A 24,188-nucleotide genomic window follows, 5' to 3' on the forward strand; every position below is an offset into this window, starting at 1 on the left:
GAGAAATTTAGGCAAGGCAACTTTACTTCTTCCTTTTGATGACTGGTTATGTTAGATCTTTCAAGCTCTAAAAGGAACTCGTATTCGTAGTCAACATGGGCTGTAGGAAGGTAATAAATTTTGAAATCCATATTCACTGTTAATGACACTGCAGACGTGCGCAATATTCTCCACAGAAGACTTAATACAAACTCTTTTAGCTCTTCAAATAGGCGACAGTAATCTGCGTTAGTCTGTTGGAAAAGGAGGTTAACTCTCTGGAATTCGGCCAATAATGACTTCAAGAAAACAATATATACCTTATTTCGTTCATCCAGGTACATACCATGGAGCATTCGGGCAGTGTAGCAACGTAGGTTTTCCTGTGCTAATCGAAAGTGTGCTAACAGCTCAGAACACTGCTCGAGTCTGCGGACGACTGCTCTATATCGAGACAGCCAACGAGTATTGGAAGGAGCAATAATTTTCAACGGGGTATTCCCATCGTTTGTGAGCTTGAACATTTGCTGGTATGCCTCTCTTTGTAGCGGACTAACTTTAAACCACTTTTAAGTATCTGAGAGTATAAACTCCAAATTGCTTGGAAGCTCTCCGACAGCCTCGGAAGCACAAAAATGTAGGGAGTGACATACACATTTGAAGAGTTGGAGCTGAGGCAACCCGTCATCTCGTAATAATGTGAACAGCGAATGGTTCCCACCACACATGCTGTTTGCTCCATATGTCCCGATACCTATCAGATTTTTTAGAGGAATTCCACATGAAACTAAGAAGTCTATCAGTTCTCGATGTAAAATCACAAAAGTGATCGAAGATACTTCGACCATGCCCAAAGTGGCACAAAGAACTTTGTTCATCTTGGGTTTATATTATCTCACACAAATACACATAAATTTTATGGTGCCAACATCAGTCGATTCATCCAGAATAAGGGAATACCCGCTGTCAGCAATATCAGCGACAATCTTTTGGAGACTTTCTGGTCCAAGAACCTTCTTGATAAGACCTGAAAATTTTGTTCTCTTCAGTTTCGTTGCCACGGAAACTGGTCCAGGAAAAGCACTCATGAGAATGGTGGATTGGTGCTCAATAGTTATAATTGACAAATGACCTGCGACATGTTTTGCCAAAATCACTTCAAAGTGTCAGACGGGTTAATATGCAAAGTCTCAAATATATCCTGTACCGCTTTCGACAGTCATTCACTTTTAAAAGTGAGAAATAATTTGGAAGAAGACTAAACTGACTTGTCGCGCGAGCTTTTGATAAGCGTCTGACGTAAGGGTAAAAGCGCCCTACAGACTCAGCTTGAGGAAAGCCTCATATTTTCAGGTATTTGCTTTGAATAAAAAGCTTTGAGATTGTAACATCCAGTTTGTGATTTTTTTTAACTTCAATCGTTTGAGCTGACAAACCACAGAGACAAGCTACTAGTTCTGCATGTAATAAGGCCCTGGATATTTAATGAAACTTGAGGGTACGTGGATCTTTTTGGCCTTCAGGTAACTATCTGCCTCCTTACACTCTATCTCCTCGTACATATACTATAAAAGTAACTGCATGTAAGTTCTGCATGTAATGAGGTCCTGGATGTGTAATGAAACTTGAGTGCACGTGGATCTTTTCGGCCTTCTGGTAACTATCTGCCTCTTTACACTCTATCTCCTCGTACATATACTATAAAAGTGTCAAAAAAGAGGATTGAAATTGAAACATAATTTCATGAAACCTGTATTAACTCAGAAGAACGCTAATAGATAATCAGCCTAGAAAGGATAAGCACTGAGATTTTGTATTTTAATTCTCTATGGCGCTTGTTCAGTGTATTGAAGGTTTGCAAATATAGAAATATTTACAATTTACAAAAATAACCTTGAACCTTGTAATGCAAGTGGACATAAAATGCTGACGAAAAATTGTTACAAACTAAATCATAGATGACAAGAAGCAGATTCAAAATGACTGAGGACAAAATTAGGACTGCAAAGTATTCTTTTGTAACATTTTGAATGTTCCATGCTTGGGGGTTATGAAGTCCATCTTCACCTGTTTCAGACACAATTTGAAGATAAAAGTATTTGGCGTCTTACCTTTATCCATGTTTTGTCGATGAAACGTTTCTATTCAATAGCTGTAACTAGTAAAGTTCTTTGTGATTCACTTTACTTATTTTCTTCTTCTTCTTTAGTGAATCATAGGCAATAGTTAAACTTTTCCTTAAATTCGTTCGCTTTCTTTCCTCGAAAGTTTTGTAAAAGAATGAGCTTGAACTCGAAAAAAATATTATTCTTTGGAATAGAAAAAGCCCAAAACAAGCCAAATTAAAAAAAGAAATAAGCCCAGTTTCCCGCCCCAAGCCTGCAAAAAAACATGCCCGCCCCAGCCCAGAGTAATAAGCCATTGGGGCTTGAAACTAGCCAATCTGGCAACACTGATCTGATGGTTGATTTCTGTTTTTTCTCCTACTACTGAGTTGCTGTTGAGTAGGGATTTGAAAAGAACAAATTCTTCAAAGAACAAAATCTTCAAAGAAAAATGACAAAAACAGTTTTCGGATTGAGTATTCAGAATTAACCCTGCATCCGGATGCAGCATTCTTTGTGAAATAAGATTTCGGACACGGTCAATATAGGCTATTTTACATGTGAAAAATATTGTTATTCTCATAGTTATTCATGCCGTTTCAAGTGACACTTGGCCAGATAAGTATTTGCTGTTATCTTTTAGGGGTTAAACCCAGATAAGTCGAAATTCCACTGGACAAGTAAAAGAACACGGGGTTACGTTTATGACCAATGTTGTCTGGAAAAGCAAGAAAAAAGTCTTTTTCCATACGAATAGTCACCGAAACAACACGAAAGGTCAAACTAGTGGCATATAGCACTTGTATATTGAATGCATCCATATCTATCAAGAAAAGCCAATTGAATAGTGGCACTTGTGTCAGTCAATTGGTTGAGAATTATTATTTATCAGGAAGCAGCACTTTCACCTTAATTACATAAGTCAAAATTAGGCCTCCAGAAGGTCAAATCAGTTAATTCAAAAATTCAACAACAGTCTGGAAAACGTAGACAAGGGAAATTTTGGATCTAATTTTAATTTTTAAGATATTTTTATCGTCAGTCAACTATGACTGCTCAAAATTATAATAAAGAATAGCTCTCCATTATTAAGTGAAAATAAGGTACAAAACCGATGAAGGTAAAAAGAAAGAAAAAACACTTTCTCCTTTAGTATAGGAAGCTTTTTTCTTTATGGAACATATTCTTCTGCCACCTTTTTCAACCCCAAATCTTCAGTCATAATTCTTTGTACTAAACACTATGTACTACCAGATTTCTTCTGCAACTTTGTCGACTGTCAGCTGGTTTATCTTCCAGGAGGACTTCACAAATTTCTTAAACACCTTTGTTGTTTCAGCCCATTGATGAATTTGCAGAGTCTTTGGCATTTCAATAACCAATCAATCAATTGTCAGTTGACATTTTTTAAATAGGATAACCACTGAAAAACTTATTCTCGTATTCTCATGAACATAATCATACAAGCGGTTAAACTTTGCCTACGTTAATGAATGCTGTCAAGTAAAGTTCAATACTATATCATAACTTTTATTTAATCTATCAGTTCAAACTTTAGACTCAACAGAGTTATGCCTTTCAGTCCTTAGAGAAATTCAAGGAACAAACCATTTCAGATTTAATTCATCTGTTCAAACCTTCTAATCAATTGAGTTTAAAGCTATGCATTCTTGGGAAAACTAATTGAATAAACCACGTCAAATTTAATCTGATCAGTTCAAACTTTATGCTGAACAGAGTTAAACATTCTAGTTTCAACCTAAATAAATAATTTATTCATAGAATTGTCATGGGTTTAAAGAATATTAAGTACTCATGCAAGTTTGCAATGTCATTTTAAAACATGTAAAAAAAAGATGAAAATTTTCCAAGTACCAAAAACAAAGTTGAAAAAAATTTTAAGTTAAAAAGAGGAAAAATTTACAAACTTCAAAAATAATTTGTATGTTCGAAAAAGATGGGGGGGGGGTGGTAAAAAATTTGGAGACGGGCATTGGGGGTCCAAGGAGGTGGAACATGAATGACCATGAGTTCTCCCTAAAAAGTGTTGATATAAGCACTCATTCTCATGAATATGATCATGCAAGTGGTTAAACTATGCCTACATTAATGTATGCTGCCAAGTGAAGGTCAATACTATATCATAAATTCTATTAGTCCAATTTGCAATCAAATAAAATGGTTAACTTAAGTGGTCATTCCTTTGATTATGCCGATTTCTGCCACTCCACTTGTCATACAAATTGGTTTACTAAAGTGGTCAATCTTCTTAATCAGTGAAGGTTGAAAATATGTTAATCAAGTTCAGACAGGTAGATGTAAATGAGGTGCCGTCTGGAATATGCTAATGATGTATCCTCTTTAGTGTGCTGATGGGGAAGTTTATGACCGGATCTAGTTGCTTGGTAAACCGGTTATGCAAATTATGTTCTAATACGGTAATAAAAATGATGTACGCAGGGCTCAACAATGTCATCACTACTGACACTGTAGAAACGGCACCAAAACAACCATCTCCTTAACCAGAGAAAGAAACTATAGGTGTTCGGTATGAAGAACTTCAATATCTTTCACATTAAATTTTCCACCAACGTGAAAGCTTCAAATTAAACCTTATATTTTATTAAATTAGTCAAAAATAAAATACTGGTAAGAACAAAGAAATAAAATTAGTAAATAACATTTTGATTGGTTTTTATAGCCCATTAACAACTAGCCTCATCTGACAAAATTATTTAACTCAGTTTAAGAAAATGGTAAGCCAAAAATGAGTAGAAGTAAATAGAAGAAATTACAATTCCTAACCAATTCAAACTCAAAATGAGCAAAAATTAACCAGAGAAGGGCTAACCACCACCATGCCTTCTCAAGACCAGAAGATAATTTGCACTTTACTGAAAACAATATACGTTTTAAATGTTTTCACTTTTTTTACTTTAATAAATAAGAAATATTAAGACTTGAAGAAATAAATATCAGAATAAAAGCTGGTCACCATTAAATGTATTTGATACACATTTAGATGTAACTTTTGATGATCAACTTTTGAATGTAAAATACGAGTGACAATGGTCTGGTGTAACACCCCCTTTTAAAGACAAAATTAAGGCAAAATTATTGGCTCTTATTCAGCTTTATTGGTTCTCACAAAGATTTTGGAAATTTAACACACGGTACTTTCCCTTCTCAGCCAATATAAAAATTAGTGCACAGTAATTAAATATTTTTGTAGTACATAAAGTAAAAAGTTTTCGAAAATGAAATTTATTTGGAAAATGGGACTGTTAATTGCAGGATTGAGAGCAATTTTTCCGTCTAGAAATGTTGTCCTTTACCCCAATATTATTATTATTATTATTTTTTATGTTCTTTGAACAAGCCTGTATTTTTATTGGACATGAAAATAAAAACTAACCCACCTAATGTTTGAAAAGATCATCGTATCGACCCTAATTATCGTAGACAGACGCAGGGGCAGATCCAGGGAACCACGGGCACCATCCTCTATTTTGTACCCTTATTTGTTTTTGCTCTGTTTTTAATCCTTTTAAAATAAAAAAAAAATAATTATACTTGTTAAGTACAGCGATCACACTTAAGAATTATGATCTGTTTAAAACTGATTTTTCTGTCCATTTATTTATGGGTACTCGGAAATAATCAGTTTGGCTTGAGCGAAACAAACTACCATGCAGGTAAATTTTAATTAAATATTTAATATAATATATTAACTATTTAATATAATTTGTTCTGGGTGGACTGCTTTCCTTAATTTTCAGTTGTATTTGCTATAATTTTGTTGCTTAAGTATTACCTGGCCTACGAGAAAAATATAGGAATGGTAAATTTTAAGAAACATATTTTTATGGCACTTGGTATTAACCAAGTGACATATAGCAATCGCCAATTCTGTTGGTCTGTTGGTCTGTCGGTCCCAGTCTCGCCTCTTTAGGCACTTCCCAATTTGACCATCTGGGGGGGAGAGTGGGGGCCGGTTAATTCGTAAAAAATAGAAAAAATGAATTATTTTTAACTTATGAGCGGGTGATTGGATCTTAATGAAATTTGATGTTTGAAATGATATTGTGTCTCAGAGCTCTTATTTTAAATCCCGACCGGATCTGATAATATTGGGGGGAGTTGCAGGGGGGAAACCTAAAATCTTGGAAAACACTTGGAGTGGAGGGATCGGGATGAAACTTGATGGGAAAAATAAGCACAAGTCCCAGATACATTATTGACATAATTGGAACGGATTCGCTCTCTTTGGGGTAGTTGGGGGGGGGGGGGGGTAACTGAAAAATTAGGAAAAGTAAGGTACTTTTAACTTACGAACGGGTGATCGGATCTCAATGAAACTTGATGTTTAGAAGGATATTGTGTCTTAGAGCTCTTGTTTTAAAGCTTGACCGGATCTGGTGACATTGGGGGGGGGGGGGTTGGGAGGGGGAAACTTAAAACTTGGAAAACACTTAGAGTGGAGGGATCGGAATGAAACTTGGTGGGAAAAATAAACACAAGTCCTAGATACATGATTGACATAAACAGAACGGATCCGCTCTCTTTGGGGTAGTTGGGGGGGGCTTATTTCTGAAAAATTAAAAAAAATGTGGTATTTTTAACTTATGAACAGGTGATCGGATCTCAATGAAATTTAATATTTAGAAGATCATCGTGTCTCAAAGCAATTATTTTAAATCGTGACCGGATCTGGTGACATTGGGGGAAGTTTGGGGGGGGGAACCTAAAATCATGGGAAACGCTTAGAATGGAGGGATCGGGATGAAATTTGGTGGGGAAAATAATCAGAAGTCTTACATACATGATTTACATAATTGGAATGGATCCGCTCTATTGGGGGGGGGGTTAATTCTGAAAAATAAGAAAAAATGACGTAGTTTTAACTTACGAAGGAGTGATCGGATCTTCGTGAAACTTCATATTTAGAAGGACCTCGTATATCAGATCTCTTATTTTAAGTCTCAACCGGATCAAGCGTAATTTGGGGGGGGCAGTTGGGGGGGGGCGGAAATCTTAGAAAATACTTAAAGCGGTGAGATCAGGATGAAATTGGATGGGAAGAAGAGAAACCTGTCTAAGATACGTGACTGGCATAACCGGACCGGATCTGATCTCTTTGGTGGAATTTGGGGGGGGGGGTTGGTAATTTGAGGTATTTGTAACTTAGGAAAGGGTGACCAGATCTCAATGAAATTTGATATTTAGAAGGATCTTGTGCTTTAAAGTTCTAATTTTAAATTCCGACTAGATCCTGTGACACTGGGGGGAGTTGGAGGGGGAAACTGGAATTTTCACAAAACGTGAAAATTGGGGTATTTTTATTTTACGAATAGATGATCGGATCTTAATGAAATTTGATTTTTAGAAGGAATTCATGTCTCAGAGCTCTTATTTCAAATCCCGACCAGATCTTTTGATATTGGGGGGGAGTTGGAGGGGGAAATCTTGGAAAAACACTTGGAGTGGAGGAATCGGGATGAAGCTTGGTGGATAGAATAAACAAATGTCCTTGATACGTGATTGACATAATCGTAATGGATTCGCTCTCTTTGGGGAAGTTGGGGGGAGCGGTTCAGTGATTTGGTGAGTTTGGTGCTTCTGGGCGTGTTAAGACGATGAAAATTGGTAGGCGTGTCAGGGAGCTGCACAATTTGACTTGATAAAGTCGTTTTCCCAGATTCGACCATCTGGGAGGCTAATGGGAGAGGAAAAATTAGAAAAAAATAGGTATTTATAACTTACGAGTGGGTGATCAGATCTTAATGAATTTTGATATTTAGAAGGACATCATGACTCAGAGCTCTTATTTTAAATCCTGACCGGCATTAAGCCTCTTATTTTCCTTTTTAAATCAATCTATTGATTCATAGAATTTTGTTAGAGCTCATACCATATGATCTCTTGGCTCTTAGCTCTTCTCGCCTCGTCACAAGTGCCATATGAGCTCTTAGCTCTTGTTATCTCTTGAATGTACAAAAATGTATCGTAAAACACACATGAAGAAAAAGGCACAACAATAAATGTAGCCTCTTTGCTTGGGCGAATCCTTTTTATATTCTGACTGACCATGACAACTCACAACTGGAGAAAAACCTACAAGAAATGGCTGGTCAATGGCTGGGAAAGAATACCAGGCAGCCCTGTTTTCCGGGTGCCTTAATTTTGGGTGTGTCACTGTCTTGCTGAAATGTCCTGTCTGGCCTACTCAAATGTTTTATTCGCTCATGACGTAAAAGATTATCATAGAAAAAGGGGAAAAGAAGAAACAAGCTAAGAGGAACTTATAAAAGAGCAAAATATATTAAGCTATCAATTAAGGCCCGCACCCAAACAATGACTTTAGACAGGAAAAAATAAATAATGAGAAAAGGAAAATTATCTAATAATCAAGACCAGGGGTCCAAAAGCTGTTTATTGTTCCAATGATAATTAATGTTTATTGTTTTTTTTTGTTTTAATGCAATAACATGTGTATTTCATAATGACTTTTCTTTCTGACTTATATTATATATGACTTATATTTTACGTTACTCTGCATTACCGTTTCTGATGCTCATTTTTGGTTTTCAAACATGTAAATAAATATTTTTCTTCAAAGAATAAAGTATGGTAATACCTAAATAAGCTAATGGAAGCATATGTTCTTCACCTTAGATGTCTACTCTTCGTACATTTAAAAGAAATACCTTGTTTGTTTAGTCACTGGAAAGAAGAATAAAGATCCCTCCCTTGATTTTGAAATCTCTCTTTTGCGCCCCTTAAGCATTTTTGTGAGTTTGTTTCACTGGACATGAATAAAGACTTAATTACTATGAACTTAAGTATCCATTTAATTTCAGTTCTTACTACATATACTGAAATAACTTTTGGTAGACTCATTAGTAGTTGTACTAAAATAATTTTTTTTCGGGGATTGCATTTAAAACTGTCTTGCATTACCAATTTATAACAATCGATAATTTAACTAGCCAATTTAGAGAATACGACGCCACTTTTATTGACATTTTTTCGTGCAGTTTTCAAACACTGGGCTCTGTCTTGGACTAAATTTGAAACATATAATCGACACTTCTGGATTAGATTTCCGTACAAGATCTATGAAACCATTATCTGCGCTTCGAACTGAAGTTGTGCGAAGACAAAGGATGCATTATAAAATTTTAGGCTATAGTAACTTAAAATTAGCTACAGAAGCTCCTTAGCGTTGACATTACACCAGGAATAGATGTGAAGTTACTAAGGCCTTATTTGGTTTGCAAGGGTGTAAGGCTCATAAGTCTCAGTTGCATCCATCTCTCTTACACTCTTGTAATATTTTGTAGCTGCTTTATTATAATAGGATATTAATTAAAAATATGAATATATCTAAACTTTAAAAATTTTGTTTTTAATAAACACTAACTAGTATTATACTTTAACAATAAAATTTTGAGAACTACTTAAAACTTTCTAAAAGATTTACTTATTCTATTCCTTGAGGTACTTTGCTTCACTTTATCCACTTTTCACCCATAATGGACAAATATATAACCCAAATTAATTGTACCATTGTATTATTTATTGGCGCCGCTCATTTCATCTGATTAATTTATCAACAAACATTAAAAGAAGCAATGATCAAAGATCACCCTATCGAAAAAATAAGGAGTGTATATAATTTTGGCTAAAAATTTGCCCTTTAGGGGAGGGGAGTAAAAAAAAAAAATGCAAAAACTTTAGGGAGTGTCATTAGTAAACATTTCAAAATCCTTCAAAGTATTTTTTTCTGAACTTTACACGGTTTTCTCTATATGTGGTTATGTAGATAAACAACGCTGACAGGTAGTAATACTGATGATTATAATAATGGAGGGTTACTTCATTTAAGGTGTTTTTAAACTATCGTTAGTAGCAGTTACTGAAATAGCAAATTTGAAGCTACTTTTCTGTCGTTCCAGCAATTATGACAACTGTAGCTGGATCAACTTCAAAAAGGGATTTTTAATGATTTTCAATTAAAAATTATAATTCAAGGAACAATAATTTGAAAATTGAATTACCTACATAGAAAAACTTCAACGTTTTTAGTGTTATTTAGAAATCTTGCTACAGTGCCGTATATTTAGTCATTTTAGTTTCTTTTACATTTAAGTGAGGTTTAGTTGTAGCACCTGACCATGGCCTACTTTCGGAAGCTTTTGAAAGTTCTCTAGGATGTAACCCAAGAATAAAGATTTTCATAAAATGCATATGGGACAAGTAAGGATTGCTTGTGAATTTTAAGTCTGTTCCCAGGAGAAAACAACGTTTTGAATTATTTTGTTTGTAAGAAGAAGGAAAAAAGAAAATCCCCGGCCTCGTAGTTTCTTTTAGTGTTTTCATCAGTAAAAAATGGAATTTTACGCTAAAAATGTGCAAAAGAATTTCTCGTGTAACAGGTTCTTCTGCCAAACTGGCATACTTCAAAAGTTGACAACGCTGAATCCAATATTAATTATGTTTAAAATACTGTAACGTGTTATCGTAAATCTATTTTTGTATTTCCCTTTTTTTCTTGACATTTATAACCTTGAAAATGCTGTTGTTGCAAACCACTTATGATGCGAGCATTGAAAATGATTTAGTATCTGGAGTTTTGACTCCAGAGAATATCTTAGCTTCAGAGGATGTCAAAAGAATGAATTATTTTACAAAAGAAATCAGTCCAGTCATGACTGGATTAGGCGACTAAAGACACGTTCCATGTCCCATTTTATGCCATTGTATTTGTTTGCTACATATATTTTGTATTTATTGTAAATGTTTGTTACATTCAGAGATAATTCTATCATAGGCTATGCATAGAGACAAGTTGAATATTCTAGGTGACTGGATGCCTGTCTTTATTCTCTTTATAAACATTGCATGAATAATCATCTCACATATAAATCCAATTCAAGCCCTCATATAGACCCTAAGGTGATAGGTAATTCTAAAAATTTTACTGAAATCAACCTCAACAGGATTATTTTTTGAGTATAGAGCTCAGCAGACCTGACTTAAACAAACAACAACAAAACATGATAACTATCCTACTTTTGTTGTCACTGCTCTTGTCAAGTTTAGATATGAGTAGAGTGTCAATTTAGGGTGCATTAATGACTTTTAATTTGCCTTCTGAGTGAAATGATGATCATATTTAGAAACAGCATAAAAACAGACATCCAGTAGCCTAATATGCTCACTGGCAAATCTGTACTTTTTCATATAATTTAGCTAGGAGGAAAGTGAACACATAATTTGATTCTTTTTTTTCTGCTCTTTCCAAATATAGGCCCTAATTAGCAATTATAGGGTGAATTCTTTTTTATGCCCTCAAAGGGACTTAATATTGCTCTTTTTAACAAAAAGTTCAGAAGTACATTTATAGAAAATATTATATAATGAGAAAAAACTGCCATTTATAGCTGATTTAGAAAAGATAATTATTAATTTGATTAGTTTTAGTAGTAAAATGTTGTTTCAATATCAAATTTATACTTGTTTAAAAAACCTAAACCCAGTGATTGTTCTAGGCCAGTGGGGCTAGTAACCCCCCACCCTCCTGCAGTCTTTCTGACATCAAATTACCTTCATTTTATATAAAAGGTATACCTATTGTATAGCTTGCCACCCAGATTATGAACCTAAAACAGCTAGTACTGAAATCCCTCTAAAATGTTGGGATATATGTTGAAAGCAGTCTTCAGGTAAGCATTTTGATTCCTTCTTCCCACTGCTGTGTTTGGGCTGAGAATGTCTAGGTTAGATTACATTGTAGTAACTCAACAATATCACTCGGAGTGGTTTATTGTATTCCTAATACTCCCTCTTGCTTTGAATCTGAATCAATCAATTTATTTATAACCCATCTACAAAAAGAGGGCAGAACGCCCCTTAAGATGGAGTAATAAGAGAAAAAAAAAGGTACAAATAGATACAAATCAACACAATCAAACAATTAAATAAGTAATGCTGACCATGGGTGAGACACTATCGACATAGAAGAACAAAAATCATGAAGCCTTTTATCAATAATAGATGTAGGAGAAACTAGGCGGAATTTGTTCACTAAGTAACTATTTCTAGTCCAAGGAGGGTAACTGAGAAGGAATTTAGCATAACAAAAATATACTCTATGAATAGATAGTTTCTGAGGTTCACTAAAAAACTGCCAAACCGGACAAAGAGAAAGGAGATGAGGTACAACTAGGCTATTATAAATTTTCACAAGATTTAATTTGTCAATATGTTTAATCTTAGATGCAGTTGAAGCATAAGCAATTCTCAGTTTTTTCTTCAAAAGTTCAAGGGATAAATTCACAGTTTCTTTCATATTTTTTCCAATAGGCATTCCAAGGTAAACTAATTTTTGAGAAAGGGGGACATGAACATTAGCTAAAAATAATAAAATAGGGCCATTTGTCTCTTTAAAATTGAAAGCTACAACAGCAGTTTTATCAACATTGAAAGAAAGCCCAATATTTTTATATCCATTATAAAGCTGATTAAATGCGTTTTCACATCCACTAAAAACATGGCTTAGATTCAAAACATCATCTGCAAAAGTTATTAAAGACAAGTTAAATCCATGGTGAATACAACTAAAATTAACAGAATTTTGGGCATTTAAAACAGAGTTATTAAATAAAGAAGGTGAGGTAAGGCCACCTTGACGGACTCCTTTCAAAATATCAAAAAGGGAAGATCCCCCCTTTAACTTTGCCTTAAGGTGATGGTACATATACAGAAGGCACTTCACTATACAAAAATTTATCCCTCTTTTATATGCTTCAAATAAAACTTGGGAAAAAATGCAAGAGTCAAAAGCACAAGCGACATCTAAAGCACAAAGGATAATATGGGATCTACTTCTTTCTGCATCAGCAAGAACATTCATTAAAGCAAAAAGGGCATGCTCCCGGCTAATACCTTTTTGGTAACCAAACTGTTGGGGTGGGACATAACATTTAGAAACAATTTCATCCAAAATAACTGACTCAAACAATTTAAAAATAGTACAAGAAACTGTTATAGATTGGAACAAATCACTCAAAGTAAAATCCTTTTTGCCTTTTTTTGGGATAGGGGTTATTTGACCAACTGTAAATTGATAAGGAACAACTCCATTTTCAATAGACATTTGAAAAAGTAGAGATAAATGATTAAAAAGAAGAGCACTTGCATGATCAAAAAATCTGGCAGTAATTCCATCAACTCCTGCGGAATTTCTTTTCTTTAGTTTTTGACAATAAAACAATACATCACTTGGCTTAATTATAAATGTTGAAGGTTCGTGTTTTTTCAGACAAGCACTTAATTCTTTTTCACATTTTGACTCAAGAGCAGGATTGGGAGAAGAAAACTCATGCTTATAATAATTTATCCACTCAGGCTCAGGAGTATTATTTGCACTAATGTGTTCACAAGGGCATTAAAATTTTTTCCAGAGCTTCGCTCTTCAATTTTATGAGCGTTTTTCTCAATATCAACCTTATGTTTTATTAACACTTTAGCAAAAAACGTTTAGAACATAGCCGCAGGCCATTTATAGTCCCAGACTTAGGCCTGCCGCAATCCCCTCCAAATATTCAGTCACATTTTAGAAGACTCACACGCAGAAATAAGGGAAGGGTTTTTTGACCAACCCTGAACTTGAGAGCCTTTCCTAATATGCTTGCACGGGACAGCTGAAGCTTCAGCACATTTTAATGCATGGTTAATTTCAGCTAGATAGGTGGTAAGTCCAATGGCTATTTCTTTTTCACTAAGGCCAGAGTGCATGCACAACAAATGAAAGGGTACCTTTGTTTTATTTAATATTCTGTCACATTCAAAACAAAACATCTTGCGGTTAATTTCTTTCCAGTCTTTTATATAAAACCACTTTTTATCTGGCTGTTTAGGGGCATGAAATGAAGCATTTGTTTTCAACTTTATTGGAAGGTGATCTGAATAAAAGCCATCACAAATTACCCTGACAGTTTCACAGGGGAAAGATGCAATAAAATAATCAAGGTTAGAAGTTGCTGACAGGACACCAATAAACGTGAAAGTTTCTGTTTTGTCAGCAACTGAGTAGAAAGGGGGGAGGGAATTCAGAAGGAGTTGGGTTCTTGGCGATGAACTGTCTGTTAAGTCACAATTAAAGTCTCTTGCAATCAAAACTCGAGCATTTGGATGCTTTGAAACTCCCTTCACAAAACTCGCTAGCTTTTTGCAAGCATTTATGAATTTATTCTCTGATTGCAAAGAGCAGTAATTAGTTGGCAGGTAAACGTTTATACAGATTAGGTCCGAAAATTCGGCAGCAATGAAATGGTCATTCGACTCAAGGAGATTGATGGGAAATTGTGAAATAATAGCTAATCCACCTGAAGGTCGGCCACGGCTCTTATTCATTTTCGCTGGGTGAAATAAGAGATAAGAATTATGTGAAATGCTGAGTAAATTTTTCCTTTCATGAGACAAAAAATGTTCTTGCAGTTCATTTGTACTTAAAAGTTCAGAGAGGACTAGGCCTTTGTCAACCACTTTGCCATTGATATTCCATGATAAGAGACTTAAGGCTCGAGCCATTATGCTGACTTAACTTTACTTAAAAGTCCTTGGGCGACTGGACATTTGAAGCTGTAACAGGGATGATCCTGTGATTTGCACAATGTACACTTCTTGGGCCTTTGACAAGGAGATGTTTTGGAGCTTGAATGACCATGGTCACTGCAGACTGCACAAATAGCTTCAATCTTCCTAATTATGATTGGGTTGATGGTTCTGGTTTTTCAGCTGAAGAACAAGAATCTCCATTTCTTACTTGTCTGTATGAACATTTGCTGTTCCAAACTGTTGACCAACCTACACAGTGCAGAGATGGCCAAATATGTAACATACTGGACCTAATTATTCTTAATAATCCAGATTTGCGGACTAAAAATGAATTTCTTACCCCTATTGGTAACTGTGATCATGCTGCTATCCTCACAGAATTGTGCTTGGCTACTGCCCAACCTCTTCCTAAACACATAAAGTTATTGATTACAAGTATATCTCTGAGAGACTGGCTGACTTTGATTGGGATACCATATTCACTTCAGACATCAAAGAATTTTGGCAGAAATTCAAAGCCGTTTTGCTAGTTTTTGAAAAAGCTCACACTAGAACATTTTGGAAGGGGCAAAAACACTACCCTTTATGACTCATCTAACTAGCAAACTACTGAACAGGAAGAATTAAACCTAGAAACACTTTAAAAAAAGGAAACAGCTGCAAACTATCAGACATATCAAAAGGCATGGAATGAGGCCACCAATTCCATCAAACAACTAAAGAAAGGTTAGCTGAAAATATAAAAAATAACCCCTAGCTGTTTTGGCAGTATGCTTCTGTTAAATGTTGAAATAGGCACTCTGTCCCTGATTTGACTCATCATGGTCAGACAGTTTCAGACCTGGCTATTAAAGCTGAGATCCTGAATAACAAATTTGCATCAGCTTTCACACCAGAAACTGCTAGTCAGTTCCCAGCTCCTCCCTCATACTGTTACTCAACCAATGCCACCTCTTAAGCTGACTGAGGAGTCTGTTTTGAAACAGCTAGCTTTGTTGGATGTAAATAAATCTGCAGGGCCAGATGGCCTCCACCCCTGTCTTTTGCTTGAGTGCAGAACAGAAATAGTATACGCACTCTCAAAACTCATTAGACTATCTCTGGATAGCTCAAAGCTTCCTGCAGAATGGAAAGTGGCACATATTGCCCCTATTCACAAAAAGCGAAAGAAAGATTCTGAAGGAAACTACCAGCCTGTTAGTATTACCTCTGTTGTTGTTAAGCTTCTTGAACATATTGTCAACAAAGCTGTTATTGAGCATCTTGATCAGAATCATTTTCTCAACAGCTCTCAACATTGTTTCCAAAGCAAAGATCAGTTGACACTAATCCATCAAGTCATATGACTATATTACAAAACTACTGGAATTGGGAATCCCTGTTAACATGATCCTTCTTGATTTTTCAAAAGCATTTGACAAAGTCTGTCATAAGAGACCTGAGCTTAAGCTACAATCTATTGGTTTGGAGGAAAAAATCCTTAATTGGATTCTGGATTTCTTGAGAAATTGTGTTCAGCATGTAAGACTATTTGATTCAGATGGCAATCCTATCCTCCCCTCCTCTCAGATTGTTATCATTGGAGTTACACAGGGTAGTGTGCTTGGCCCCACCATGTTCAATATTTTCATAAATGATGCTCCTCTAGTGCTTAAAAGCAGGATGATGCTATATGCTGATAATTTCATGGTAATTGGTCCACCAAGCACTCTTGAGGATACTTCCCAACTTTAGAAAGACCTTGATCTCCTTAACATGTGGGAAAATCTTGGATACACACTTTCAGTGTGTCAAAATGCCATGTTTTACACTTTGAACACAAGCTTATCAATACAACTTACTCTTTTTACACTCAGCCCCTTTATGCATTGTTGGAAGAATGTGACCTAGGAGTGATTGTTGACAATCATCTTAAATTTAGCACTCATGTAAAGAAGGCAACAGCATCAGCTAGCTCATCAATAGAGCTCATAAAAAGAACAATTTCCTCTTGTTTGCCTAAAATTCTGAGCCTTTTGTATAAAGGACTTGTTTGGCCAAGGCTTGAGACAGGTATGATCCATGCATCCCCCTTTTTCAAAAAAGATGTTAAAATTCTCGAAGACGACCAGAGAAAAGTCACTAAGATGGTGAGTGGACTGCATGAACTCCCTTACTCTACAAGGCTATGCAAGCCGAAACTACCAACTCTGGTTTATAGAAGAAGATGGGGTGATGCCATTCTGGTTCATAAACTTATTAATTCAAAGGCAATTCCTGATCTCCTTCGTCTGGAGTCTCGGGACTCTTGTACAAGGGGACATAACTTGCAGTTGTCCAGGCATTTCTCCTCAAAGCAGCAATGCACCCATTTTCTTACCAACTGTGTTGCCAACCTCTGGAACAAATTACTGCCAGACACCAGTACTACCTAAATTACAAACAACTTTAAGAACCATCTCAACAGCAAATGGTCAACAAAAGAACGGAAGAACAAGGGGAAGCACTCAAATTAGCAACATCAAATCACTAGTCAAGTGCACATATTCAACTATGTGTCATGTATTATCAACTCTGGAGCTTCTACAAGGAAAAATCCTTAGATTGCTCCAAGCTGCAATTTAAGGTATTTAAGATAGAACAAAATAAAAGGTACACCATTGTAAAAACTTTGAACAGAACACTTACACCCTTCTCCTTGAATAACAATGAAAATTGTATTTCTGCATGGGTAGTACTGATTTCATTTTGTCCTCTTCTTTTTCTCTTTTTTCTTTGTTGCTAGCAGGACACTGAAACATCTTGGAGGGTTTTTAAAGGCCCATTTAAAAGATAATTTGTATATCTAATTAGTTTTTGACTAATTTTTAGCTTTATATCATAGCTTGCATTAGCTTCATTTTCTGAATTCGCTATCTTTGATTGTAGTCCTTTCTGGCTTAAGCAGATGCATCTACGTGATTTTTTTCCTTCACTCCCCCTAAATTTTTAAAATGCATTTATTTTCTATTTTTGTAAATTTTTTTTATATTCTGAAAAAAAAAACCATCACTCCCTGGATCTTCAAGAATACATTAAGCCTCAACCCTTATGTTTTCTTGAATTGACTCACACCCCCCTAGGCCTAGGCCAAATTGAGCTGAGTGAATGAAATTTTAGGAATAGATGTAAGGCCTAAATTACAATCAGGAAATATGGTTTCAAGCTCCTGCCTAGGCCTCAGGGCTGCCACCTGTAGGACTAAAATGCAATTTTAGCACTATTATATTAGCACCATTCCATTATGTGTAGCACTCTAGCATTTGCTGAGGGTTGCCATCTGTAGCACAGAAGTACTATTTTAGCACTATTATAGTCATTTGTTTTGTGTCTGTAGCACAGAAAATCACTATATAGCATGCACATTTGGGCAATTTTTCCACTTTAGGAACTGATTTTTGTGGCAACACTGTAGGATATACTCTTTTTGTATCATTCCAGTCTATAGGCTGTTCAGAACAAAATATTATAATAATAATAGAGTAGTATGGTACCTTTCAATTCCTTGGTCAACAGTCTTTTGTATTAAAATGGTTATTACCATGAAAGTTGCATCTCATCCCCTCTAATGGTACCAGTTACAACCTATAATAATATATTTTTGTCAAAGGGTTTTAATTGCTTGATTTGTTAAATCTCTTTGTTTACCAACATTTCATTCGTAATTTGATCAATATCATCAGGTCATTACAAAGGAATGATAATCCTGAGATAAATGTATCATTTAAAAATAATTAAATGCATTGAAATTAGAAGGAAACATGAAAATCTGATTAATAGAAAGTCTATAGATAGACACAACAAGAATATTGTTGTCATAGTGTTTTCTTATAATCTTGTCTATATCCTAGGAGTAAATCCAACCCCATTAGGTAGGGGAATAGGGTGCATTGTCACAGTAGTAACCATTATATTTTGAAAGGGGGTTTATTAGGGAATCAAATTGTACTACCCTTTATTTATTATAGTGCTCTTTTACAATTGCCTGTAATCTAGTAGGCTATATTACCCTTGTTTCCTTTTTAAAAAGCCATAAAGATTGCATAGATAATAAATACTATACCAATATCTACTTAGAAAAAAATCCTCTAATTTTGGGTTTAGGTCTGATTTTCCTTGACTCTAGGATAAATAATCTGGTAATTGTGTCCTAAGATTGAACTTATGAACTAAATATTAAAATTAAAGAGTAACTTCACTCTATTCTCTGTTCAACAGTTTCCAAATATAATGGTTGTTACTGTGACAAATGCATTTAAGCCTCCTCCTCTCTAATGAAGCCAGATGTTTGCCTTGACAGTCTAATAAAGGTTGCTTTTTTCAGATGGATTTATTTTGTATTATGAACCAACTATTAATGAGAAATAAGTACAAGAAATAATGCAATCAAACAACAGCACAGTTCTTGTTTGTCTAATTCAGTGCTGGGCCCTAATAGTATGGGGGGGGAATAGGATACAACTATCATAGTAGCAACCATTATATCTGGAAAGAGTATTGAATAGGGAATCAAATGGCATCACTGTTTTGTTACTATAACCCTTATTTTAGAATAGGAATCCTGGTGTACAGTATCAATAATCGGTTTGCAAAACAACTTCCTTCAAATAGTCAAAGACAGAAAAGTAAAATGTGATTTTTTAAATTGGTTAAATAGAAACTTGCTCAATCATATTTATCTTAAAAAATTAGAATAAATCATACATTTGATTTTTAATAAAAAATGGCCTGAATATGGTGATATAACTATGGGTGCCATCCACAGCAGACTTTAGAAATGGTACCTCTTTTCTCAGTCAATTGAATCCCCCCCTTTATGCCGTAGAGCAGATTATTTTCAAAAATGCCATGGATGACATTAGCCTAACACTATTCAATTGTATAGATTTTTTTTGGTGGACATAATGCTTACGCTAGAGGTGGACAGTTATTTATACAAACAATGAAATTTAAAAAATGGTTTGATTACATCTGGGATGAAAATAAATTGATGCTGTAAACTCCAGGTTTGTGACTCACTGTGTACGAGACCATGGTATCTGAGACACATTCTCTGTTATGAGCATTTGCTGCTACTGCTGTCTTCTTCTCTCATAACAGTTAGGATTAGAGGGATAAATATGACATGGAGTAGGATGGATGAATACGTGAGTGTAGTGTGTGGGATATGGGAAGGCAGGTATTTTTAGTTGGGTTGAATTGGTGTGAATTAGCGGATTGAATAGTGTGTTGGATTTGGACTCTTGGTGGTAAGTTAACTGAAATAAAAGTTACCATCCCTGGATAAGCTTCAATTTGTAATTCATTCTTACTAGACATTTTTTAAAATGTATTTTAAATATCCAGGTTATTATGGGCTGCAGTTCAGCCCATGGCTTCACCCTTCTACTTTGTTTATAATACCAAAGAAAGTTTGTCTAGAAAGCAATTATTTACCCTAGGTTTTAAAAAAAGGTAGAATCATTGAGGGGGGGGGGCAATTGCCCCTAATAATTTAGTGAATTTTCTTTATTGATTAAGTAGCTCTAAAATGTTGCTCATTTTAAGTGTTAATTTTGCTCTTTACTTTGAGCAGATACTTTTTTGAATTAATACATGCTTGTTTTTAACATAAGGAAAACAAGAAAAACAGGAGTCCATTACACTTCATAATATGGTCCCACATTAATTTTTTTTCCAAATATACTGCCTTTGAAACCTTATCATGAAGTAAAAACGTGAGCGTAGGAAATGACAAAATTGAAAACTGTTCTATGCTTCCTGTTTCACCACATTTGCTCAGGTAAATTTTTCCCCCTGATATTTCAGGTGATTTTACTTCCTAAAACCTAAAGTTCAAGATTCAATTATCTTGTTTCGAAACTTTCAAAAGTGGAAATGAATACACCATCTACATCTGCAAATAGAACAAAAATGGAATAATTGAAGAATAAAAAGGTAAAAAACAGTAAATATAACTTCCTGAATTGAAACTAAATCATTGAACCATATTTGTACCATAACTAGATAGGTATAAGACTATTTGTAATTTGTTTGTGTGATTTTTATTTGTAATAACATAAGCAGTAGAACAATAACTAATAAAATCACCCTGCTAATTGTGCTTTACAGAATGAACTACCGAAAATAAAAACGGGGCCAGCTCACCGTACAAACCATCTAAAAGGCTCAAATATCATTTGTGCTTTATTGGAAATGATATATGCCTCAAATAGTATGGTTTTTGTTTGTCAACACATCATTAACAGAAAAGAAGAAAACTATGTTAAGATTACAGAGAAAAGAATTTCTTAAAATAATTACGTTTGTGATTTTCAATTTAATTTTGTATTTTAAAGAATTTTTCCTGTCAAAACTTTTCTTTCAATGCTATTTTATTCAGACTTAAAGATAATTGATGCATAATAAATATGGGTAATATATGAAGCCACATGTTTAGTGTATTAAAGCAATGTTTTGAATTGTCAAACCAATGGCCAATTTGCCTTTTGATTTATATATGTTTGGAAAGAATATGTTTAAAAGGGAAGTATGAGTAATAGTATGAGAAGAGTATGAACGAAAAGCTACTGAACATCATACCAGTGAAAATATATTGGCTGTTGAAATATAATGATATTGATTTCTAGAAGTCTCTGTAATTTCTTGGTTTTGTTTGCTTCTGAAGCAAGCAGTAACTAACATGAGTAGGGCTGACAACTCCCATGCCTTCTCAAGACAAGAATATAATTTGCACATTACTGAAAAAAAAAACAAAACAAATGAATGTGGATTGATATTTATTTCTTAAAGTTTTAATAATTTTTTATTTATTAAAGCTAAAGAAGTAAAGGCATTAAAAAAAAAATCAGTATAGTACAAATTATGTTATGGTCTTGAGAAGGCATGGGGGTTGTCAGCCATACTCATGTTAAATTCTGCTCGTTTAGATTTTGACTCTGTTATTCATTATAATTTCTGTTCGTTTTGGATTTTCATTGATTAATTAATAGTGGTTTGGGGTATTTCTATGCTGGGAAGATTATTTGACTTTATTTCTGCTCATTTTTGGTTTGATTGAGCTCTATACTTTTCTTTGAAAAACTTATTTTGTGGAATTTCTTTTTTAAATTAATATCTCTCTGTTTTTTATTGACATAGTCTTTCTCATAGAAAACTAGCTGTTGGGGTGGCGCTTCGTGCCACCCCAACACCTAGTTGGTGGGGGGGCTTTGTGACCGCCCCAAAGCCCCCCCCCCCATATATATATATATATATATATATATATATATATATATATATATATATATATATATATATATATATATATATATATATATATATATATATGTTTTTAACTACGTAAAACTTGCGAATATACAACATTCTTCGCTGTCCCATTGTCTGTGCATATAAATAGATTGTCAAGTTTACCGACTCTTGAACATGTAATGTATAATTGTCCATGGGAAAAACAATCCGTATTCGGATCTATACCTCATTATTCTAATGATTGCCCTTGAGCTTTGTTGATGGTGATTGCTAATCGAACATTCCCTTTGTCCCGGTCGTCATTTGTATATCCCCCCTTTGCCCCTGGCGTCCCTGTTGTAGTTGTGTCCCTGCGTCCTGGTCGTCATTTATATTCCCTGTGTCTCGGTCGTTGTTTGTGTCCCGGTGTCCCAGTCTGTAATTTCTCTTTGAGTGTCCCGGTCGTCATTTATATTCGCTGTGTCCCTATAGTCATTTTTGTCCCGGTATCCCGGTCTGTAATTTCGTCAGTCGACAAACAACATCATGATGGCATAATGCTCAATCCTTATAATGACGTCAGTCGACAAACATGACATCAGTCAACACACAAACAAACAACTTATTTATATATATACTAGCTGTTGGGGTGGCGCTTCGCGCCACCCCAACACCTAGTTGGTGGGGGCGCTTCGCGCCCCCCCCCCCCCAAGCCCCCCCGCGCGCGTAAGTCGTTACGCGCCATAATAGTTACGCGCCATTGTAGTTGTGTCCCTATGTCCCACCTGTGAATATAGATATATATATATATATATATATATATATATATATATATATATATATATATATATATATATATATATATATATATATATATATATATATATATATGGTTTTAACTACGTAAAACTTGCGAATATACAACATTCTTTGCTGTCCCATTGTCTTTGCATATAAATAGATTGTCAGGTTTACCGACTCTTGAACATGCAACATATAATGGTCCATGGGAAAACAATCTGTATTCAGATCTATACCTCATGATTCTAATGATTGCCCTTGAGCTTTGTTGATGGTGATTGCTAATCGACCATTCCCTGTCCCGGTGTCCCGGTCGTCATTTACATCCCCCTGTTTCCCCCGGTGTCCCCGTTGTAGTTGTGTCCCTGTGTCCCGGTCGTCATTTACATCCCCCTGTTTCCCCCGGTGTCCCCGTTGTAGTTGTGTCCCTGTGTCCCGGTCGTCATTTATATTCCCTGTGTCCCGGTCGTCATTTGTATCCCGGTGTCCCGGTCTGTATATACATTCGTTTTTTAGTTTTGTTTTTCTCCTTTATTTTTTTCCTTTTTTTTTCTTTTTTAGCTTATTTAGATTTTTAGATTTTTTAGTTTTTTTATTAGTTTTTAGTTTTTTTTTCTTTTTAGTTTTTTTGTCCCGGTCGTCATTTATATCCCCCTGTTTCCCCCAGTGTCCCCGTTGTAGTTGTGTCCCTGTGTCCCGGTCGTCATTTATATTCCCTGTGTCCCGGTCGTCATTTGTATCCCGGTGTACCGGTCTGTATATACATTCGTTTTTTAGTTTTGTTTTTCTCCTTTATTTTTTTCCTTTTTTTTTCTTTTTTAGTTTATTTAGATTTTTAGATTTTTTAGTTTTTTTATTAGTTTTTCTTTTTTTTTTCTTTTTAGTTTTTTTGTAGTTTTTAACTTCTTTTTAGTTTTGTTAATTTTTTTTTTTTACTTATGTCCTGGTCGTCATTTATACTCCCTGTGTCCCGGTGCTTTGTTGATTGCTAATCGAACATTCCTTTTGTCCTGGTCGCTTTCTCTTTGAGTGTCGTCATTTATTTTTTTCTTTTTTAGTTCTTTTAGTTTTTACCTTTTTTAGTTTTTTTTAGTTTTTTAGATGAAAATTTTTTTAGTTTTTTCCTTTTTTTCTTTTTAGTTTTTTATTGGTTTTTACCTTTATGTTAGCTTATTTTTCAGTTTTTTCCTTTTTTTTTAGTTTTTTTTTATTTTTTATTTTTTTTAGTTTTTTACCTTTTTTTAGTTTTTTTAGTTTTTTTAGTTCTTTTAGTTTTTTAGCTTTTTTACTTTTTTTATTAGTTTTTAGTTTTTTTGTAGTTTTTGCCTTTTTTTAGTTTTTTCAGTTTTTTTTTTAGTTTTTTATTGGTTTTTACTTTTATTTTAGCTTATTTTTCAGTTTTTTCCTTTTTTTTAGTTTTTTTAGTTTTTT

At 34.7% G+C, this 24,188-nt stretch overlaps 1 long non-coding RNA gene across 1 annotated transcript in view; it reads right to left on the reverse strand.

Moving 5' to 3' along the window:
* Positions 1-23,121: 23,121 nt before the first annotated feature.
* Positions 23,122-24,188, reverse strand: part of LOC136031266 (uncharacterized) — a 27,940-nt gene continuing 26,873 nt past the window's right edge. Inside the window, exon 2 of the long non-coding RNA XR_010618475.1 lies at positions 23,122-23,659. This is a non-coding gene — a long non-coding RNA (uncharacterized LOC136031266). The remainder of the gene's footprint in view (positions 23,660-24,188) is intronic.

Source organism: Artemia franciscana, chromosome 9, assembly GCF_032884065.1.
Source record: "Artemia franciscana chromosome 9, ASM3288406v1, whole genome shotgun sequence".
Classification (NCBI taxonomy): domain Eukaryota; kingdom Metazoa; phylum Arthropoda; class Branchiopoda; order Anostraca; family Artemiidae; genus Artemia; species Artemia franciscana.